This window comes from Canis lupus, chromosome 9, assembly GCF_048164855.1.
Source record: "Canis lupus baileyi chromosome 9, mCanLup2.hap1, whole genome shotgun sequence".
Taxonomy (NCBI): Eukaryota; Metazoa; Chordata; class Mammalia; order Carnivora; family Canidae; genus Canis; species Canis lupus.
The window spans coordinates 3,027,113-3,034,502 of NC_132846.1; positions in this window are offsets into that span (position 1 = coordinate 3,027,113).

Consider the following 7,390-nt stretch of genomic DNA (forward strand, 5'->3'; position numbering starts at 1 on the left):
AGGGCATTCGTCCCCAGCAACCAAGAGATTCCTGCTCTGGGGCTTTGAGCAGGAGTGGGAGGAGCATTCATCCAAGGCCTCTGGCCATCACTGGAGTCCTCATTGCCCTTCCCTGGCACCCTGTCCGTGGACCCCGTGGGGGCAGGAGCAGCAGGGACACAGCGGCCCTGGGAAGATTCAGGGTGAACATTCTGTAGCCTTCGGAGGAGAGCGAGGTCCTCGCTTCTGCCAACCCCCCTCCATCCCGGAGGCCAGCCTGCCTTCTCTCCCTGGGCAGCTCTGGTCCCGCCTCCTGTGCCCGCCCCCTTCCCCACAAGGTCCACACTGTGGATTCCTTTATGAAATTCATAAAATCAAGACAAGGCATATCTCTGGGTCATAGTGGAACCTGTTTGAGGGACAGGAACCGAGTCTGGGCTCCGGTGTCCAGGAACTGAAGGTTCCTTGAGCTCCTCGGCCAGAGCATGCTATCGGTTCTTCCAGATGCCCAAGTCAGGAGCCTGGGGCTCATCCCTATGCTGCTCCCTTTGCCCCGGGCCTCTGAGCCCATCAGCAACCCCGCTCACCTCATTTTGGAAATTCCTCCCGAGTTCCCCACTTGGGATCAGTCCCACTGGCAGGCTTCGGTCCATCCCAGCCTCTTTTGTCTGATTTTCCTCCCTGAAATCTGCCCCTCTCCACCTGGGCCACCCAGTGGCCCCTTGAAAAGCCAAATCTGACCATGTCACGGGCCACCTCACACAGTCACCCCAGAGCCTCTTATTGTCTTCAAGACAACAGTCAAATGCCGTGGCCTGACCCCCAAAGCCTAGAGGCCCTGGCGTCCTGGCTGCCGCTGGCTTGTCCAGGAGCACGGTGGCTGCTACCCCCACCTTCCCTTCTGCCCCAACCCTGTCGGCCCTCAGTTCAGGCTGTGCCTTGTCTTTAACATGCGTCTTATTTCTGAAATTCTGATGTGTTTGAAATCAGCATATGTACTTAGCGTTTCGATCCCCTCTCCAGAGACACTGCTAACACGTCAATGGTGCTTGAAATAACCAACAGCGTGTTGGCTCAAAGGAGCCACCATGGCACGTGGCAGGATCGAAAATCAGTTTGGTGAGTGAGGCAAGAAAGCTGTCCCCTGGAATTCAGACTTTGTCCCGTGAAGCCCCCTGAAAAGGATAGGAAGGTTCACACTGGTGTTTTTATGTTTGGTAGGCCCCAAGAGAGAACCAGGCCTTAGATGTCTCCAGGGGTGCCCGGGTGGCTTGGTCAGTTAAGTGTCCAACTGTTGACTTCGGCTCAGGTCGTGATCCCAGGGTCGTGAGATACAGCCCCGTGTGAGGCCCTGCCTCTGGTTCTGCACTGTGCATGGAGCCTGCTTAAAATTCTCTTTCTCCCTCTTTCTCTGCCCCTTCCTCCCTCTGCATGCACCACACACTCACGCTCTCTCTCTATAAAAAAAAAAAAAAAAAAAAGTAGAACTTTCTAAAAACATGTTGCAGATGGACGTAAACTAATGGCTCACAAATATATCTTTAGAGCAAAGCGAGGGGACGGGCAAGCGTTTTGTGTAAAGGGCCCAGTGTACGTGTTCCAGGCTATGCAGGCCACTCTGTCACAACTACCCGGTGCTGCCAAGGAGGTGGTGTGCACATAGCAATGGACAGTTTGCACACGGATGGGCATGGCTGTATCCCAGCAAAACTTCACTTAAACAAGTGGTATTCCAAGAAATTAAAAAGGGTTCTGATAAAACCTTATTTACAAAAGCTATGCCCTGTGGGTTACGTGTGGCAGCCCCGGGTATGACACACCCAGCGTGTTCGTAAGCAGAATTCTGGAGAAGCTAAGGTCTTGGAGCTATACGGTGGGTATCAGGCGAGGTTTTCAACTCAAGTTTTGAAGCCAAGGGACCTAGTCATAGAGAGCATTCACAGGGGAAGCTGAGGCCCCCCAGGGCACTCAACAGCTGGAAGCCATCACCATCCCAGGGCCTGAAGGGATGAGGGGCGAGAATAGGATTCCTGGAGCCCAGTTAACAACTGTGGTCTTGAAGCAGAAGCCGCCTGGCAAGGTGGTGGCCATGGGAGGACGCCGCTGCCATGGGGACTGCACCCAAAAGTAGGAGAGAGGGACCCTGGCCTTTCTCTGCAAGGTTTGTTTCTTCCAGAGTTGGTATTTCCTTAATGGCCCATCCTCACTACCACTTTGCTTTTGGTGTACTTCTGCCACCAATCAGTCACGTAGTCTCAAATTAATGAATGTCTATAAGAGACTCCAGAAAGGCTGTTTCCTAATCCTGCCTTAATAATCGAAGGCCATGTCCAGTCTTTTCTACCCAGCTAACCATTCCCCCAACCTAAGCCTCACATTTAACTGGTATTTATATCCTCTTGCTTTAATATGCAGGGATGTCAGACAGAGTTTTGGGTACACAGTGGATCACCTGAAGGTAATTAAGACTCAAGGAACTCAAAATCTAGAAGAGATGGACCATTAAGTGGCCAGAAGATGCATGCGAGGTTGGGGCCGAGGGCCATGAGAATATGAAGGAAGGCTTAGTCACGTCTGGTCCAAGGGAAGTCTTGGCCACAGGGGTCACATTGGACTTAGATCTTGAAGGATGAAGTAGGGGTTTTTCCAGGAAGGGGAAACAGCTTGAGCACAGAGCAGAAATTGGAATGTTTTGGAAAACAAGGGCCTAGAGGTGGGTGGAGGGGGGACAGAGCCGAGCTGACGGAGTGAGCTCAGTGCCTGGTGAGATTGGCAAGATGGGTGGCACTGGGTCGTGAGGGGTTCTACATGCCCTGCTGAGACAGCTGAATCTGGGTCCGAAGGTACAGCAGACTGAACACAGACAAATGACGATGGGTCCCCAGACCTTGAAGACTCAACTTTCACGTTAAAATTTAAAAACAACTTTTTTTTTCCCTCTAGAACACAGTTCCCTTGCCTTCTCTGCTCTGACAACAACCTCAGTATCAGCTTCAGCTATGGTGCAGACACAGACCTTGCCCTCACCAGCCTCCCATCCTGTTCAGCCTTTTTTTGTTTTTTGTTTTTTTTTCCCAACTGAACCTGTTCTTCCAAACAGTTAAATGTGAATTTTGGATCTCATTTCTCAATTTCCATTTATTACCAACTGTGGTTGTAAGATTTGCATGATGAGAAGTTGGAAGATGAAATTGTCTTCTCCTCGGAGAAATAATTTGCGCACCTGCCATTTAGAAATCATTCCAAGTTCATGCTTCACGAGGAATGTTACAAATTGCTCCCTGGAATGGAGCTAATGTACCCATGCACAAGTGACCACGCTGGCGTCCGGGGGTGTTGTTAGCTGGAACACCTTCTCGGTGTGGCCTGGGGGAAGCAAGTAAGAGTCATGGATCAAGGCCACCGTTGGGGCATTTATTCATTCACTTATTAAATATTTATTCACCACTGTTTAGGTGCGCAGCAGCGGGCAGGGCATGTGAGGAGGTACACCTACCTGTATGGCAAAGCTCAAGTCTTCCCCTGGAGCAGGGGCTTTGCTCACCTGGCTCACTTGCCAGCACAAAGTGGTGGCCAATCGATATTCACTGAATAAATGAATAAAGGAACAAAAGCATTTATGTTGTAATGGAAAGAAGACAAGACGCCTGGGTTTGAATCCTAGGATCCGATTATGAGCAAGCCAGTAAACTACAAAAATGACCTGCTTGACTTATGAAAAGTGACAGCTTTGATCCTAACGCTCCTGAACACGTATCAAGTCCCCATATATCTTTATCCTTCTGAATGGGAGAAACCAATCTAACAAAACATTACAAATGTCTTGGTTTCTAAAAAAAAAAAAATCATCATCCACTCTCTGGACCCCAGATAATACTAATGGATGCTGGAAATAGGGAAAATTGAGAATCCAGTGGAACAGAGACAGTAAAATATAGAATGAGTAACTGCTTTTTTTCTCCCTTTGTTGGCATGATTTTCAAGAGGCAGGGGAAGAACAGAAGCCCTACCGGTTCCTGCTCTGCCACAGACATACGATGCCAGCTGATGGAACTTTCTCGAGCCCCGCACCCCCCGCCCCGTTATACAATCAGCAAAGTGAGGTGATCAGCAGAGAGCTGGGCTCACCACCCCCACGCCCCTTTGCTTTTGGTCAAGTGAGTCCTGACGGTCAGCAAGCCTGCTCTTCCCGGGCAGCTATGGGCGCCCAGATAATAGGCCCACGGACGTCAGCCCTGCCTTTATCCGCTTACAATGGCTCAGTTCTGCACCACAGCAGTATTCGCAGCCACTTTGACACAGACGCGCCTTGAAACCCAGGCCGCTGGGCCCCTCCACCCCCACCTCTGCTGGGAGCTTGAACAGATACCTTGGGGTCTGTTGGAACCAAGGGGGGCTGCCGTGGGGAGGGGGTGTTCCTGGGGGGGGGGCTGCCGTGGGAAGGGGTGTTCCTGAGCATGAGCCGGCTGCAGAATCTTCATCAGGAAGCCCAGGTGCCAGAGGAGCTTCAGCTTCCCAGCAGCCCCCCCGGTCTCACCTGCTTGCGGAGGTCCCACTGCTCTGGCTTCCCCCAGAACTGCTGGCACCCTGAGGGGACAGGTGGTGGACCCCACATGGTGCTGGGCTCCAGGTCACATGAAATGGGCTCCGGGTCACATGAAAATGCTGTCTTCTTCCTGGCGATCTCCCTCCAGGCCCCTCTTTAGATGATGGAAGGCACAGGGCTCCTCCACCTTCTGTCAGAAGAAGCCTCCCGCTCCCTAGCCCCACCGCCCCCACCGCCCCCACTGCCCTTACAGCCCCTGCGCCCCCCTGGCCCCCCTGCCCCAGAGGTTTTGACTGTGTTGTCATCTGACCCTGGGGACACCCAAGAACCATATTTCTAAGGAGTGATTTCTAACAGGTCATGTTGCTTGGAACCACACCTGAAGAGTGGCGAGGCAGGAATACAAACCCGGGTTCTGATGTCTTTGTGGCACAGGGCTGCCCCAACCCCACCCCCCAGACAGGCCCCAAGACAACAGGAGGGAGAAATACATCTCTGTCTTAGGGTTTGCCAGATTTAACAAATTAAAATCTAGAATGCTCCGTTGAATTTCAGAGAATCAACAAATACTATCAAATATTGCATGAAATATATTTACACTAAAAAAATTCTTGTTTATCTGAAATCCAAATGTAACAGGGTGTTCTGTATGTTATCTGGTAACCCGGCTGTTTGTTCTGCATTCAGGCCAGTGTAGCTCGGAGGCTTCTCTGGCCCCGCAGAGCAGCTGTCTTGTCCACTCACACAGCACCATCAGTAGGGGCCTAGTGCTGGCTCTCACGTGGGGTCCCCAGCATCTCCCCCGCTTTAGTGTCCCCCTGGGTGGGTCACGCTTCTTGTTCTTAATTGTCCTGGGTCCCACATCTGACTCTGACCCTTGGGCTTGTGCTTTAGTCTGTGCCCACATCTTGCTGCAATAACTGCCTGGAAGCCCCAGTGCCTGGTGGGGCTGGAAGCATGATCGCCCCTTAGCACCATTCCTGGGGTGTTGAGGACCTGGCCCAGGCTCTGATTCGTTTTCTTTGGTTATTGTTTCTACCTTGTTTTCCTTCTGAGGCTCTCAACATCCCGAGGGTGGAAGCTGTGTCTTTCTAGCCTCTAGCTCTGCAGAGCCAGTCAAGACCTAGGATAGAATGAGTAGATGGCATTTGTTTAAGTTCAAAAGACTGGATTTTTGTGCCTCCGATACCTGCAAATTCGTATGTTGAAACCTAATCTCTGATGTCAGGATATTGGGGGTGATTTGGTTATAAGGGAGGAGGCTTCAGGAATGGGATCTCAGAGAGCTCCCTTGTCCCTTCCACAGAGCGAAGACACAACAATTAGATGTGTCTCAGCAGATGCCAAGTCTGCTGGCACCTTGATCTTGCATTTCCCAGCCTCCAAATAGGAGAAATAAACTTCTCTTGTTCAGAAGCCACTCAGCGCATGGTAATTATTTATTTATTTATTTATTTAGCAATCTCCACACCCAACACAGGGCTCAAATTCTCAACCCCGAGATCAAGAATCCCAGGCTCTCCCGACTAAGCCTGCTAGGTGCCCCAGTGTATGGTGTTTGTGTTAGAGCAGCTCAAACAAAGACGTGATGTAGGCAAATGCTACTTGGTGCCAAACAGGTCTCCCGCTGACAGCCCCTACTGGAGCTCTGGGTTTACCAAGACCGGTGACCTAACCCAGGCTTACATTCAGGCCCCAGGAGCAGGTGGTATTACACCGGCGAGGCCCTTATGTGGTCATCTTATGCCGAGCTTGGAAGTCCAGACAAACTGGGCAAGAAGCAGAGGCACCTCCGTAGAAGAAAGAGCCCTCACCCCTAACCCTCGCCTTTGGGGTGACTCTGATCAGGTGGCAGGCATGGCACAGTAGCCTCTGCCATTGAATTCTCCAAGAGGGTGGGTGGACACAGTGATAACAGGTTGACCCTTGACAAGGGTCGGAGGCCACACAGGAAGAGAAGTTCAAGGTCTGCAAGACAACTGTCCCAGTCAAACCACAAAGGATCTGTGCCCAAGGTTGTAGAAGTGGCTTTGCAGGAGCAGAAGGCCAGAGGCCTAGGCCAGCTCTGCAGTAACTCTGCAGGCCGAGCATCCCGCCTGAGTGCCCGGGGAGCTATGGTGGGCTGGGTGGTACCTGCCGCAGCCTGGCTGCAAGAAGCCCCGTGTGTCCCCAGCAGCCACATGGCTTCCTGGGGAGCCTGTGGGACCTCCAGGAGCCAGACCTCCCAGCTCTCCCGTCCTTTCCATCCTCAGTGTACAGATGGAGAAACTGAGGTGCTGCGGCTTTTCCAACCAGGCCCAGGCCCCTGCCAGGACAGAGCCCAGGGCTCCCATGTCTGGCCGCTTGTCACACCCTCTGGGGACATTTTTGAAAACGTCGATCTCTGAGCTTTATCCCTGACCTCGTAAATTGGAATTTCCAGAGCTGTGGCCCAGGAAGTTATTTTTTCCCAAGTCTCCAGGCTACGGTGCTGCAGCTGGCCCACGGCCCGGGTGGGGGACTGAAGACCTCCAGCACAGTGCCATGCCAAGTGGGCGGGGGCGGTGGCGGGAGACGGAGCCGTGGAGCTGCAGACACGCCGGCCTGGCTTCGCCAGCTCGTGAGTCCCAGTGACCTGCCGTCAAGAGAGGACCTCGGGGACGGACCCTCCCGAGACAAACACACCAACCCTTTCCCAGGCAAAGCCTTTCCGTGTCGCAGATCAAGGTTACCTGATAAAAGAGTCCAGAAGTTTCCTAATCTTCAGTGTTTATAAGGTGAAATGAGCCGTCCTAGCCCCAGCTGAGGACTCTAACTCATGTTCTACCAGGGGGTCTGGCAGCCGCCCAGCTCTTGGCAACAGAGAAGGCTGGGAGTCCTGTGAGC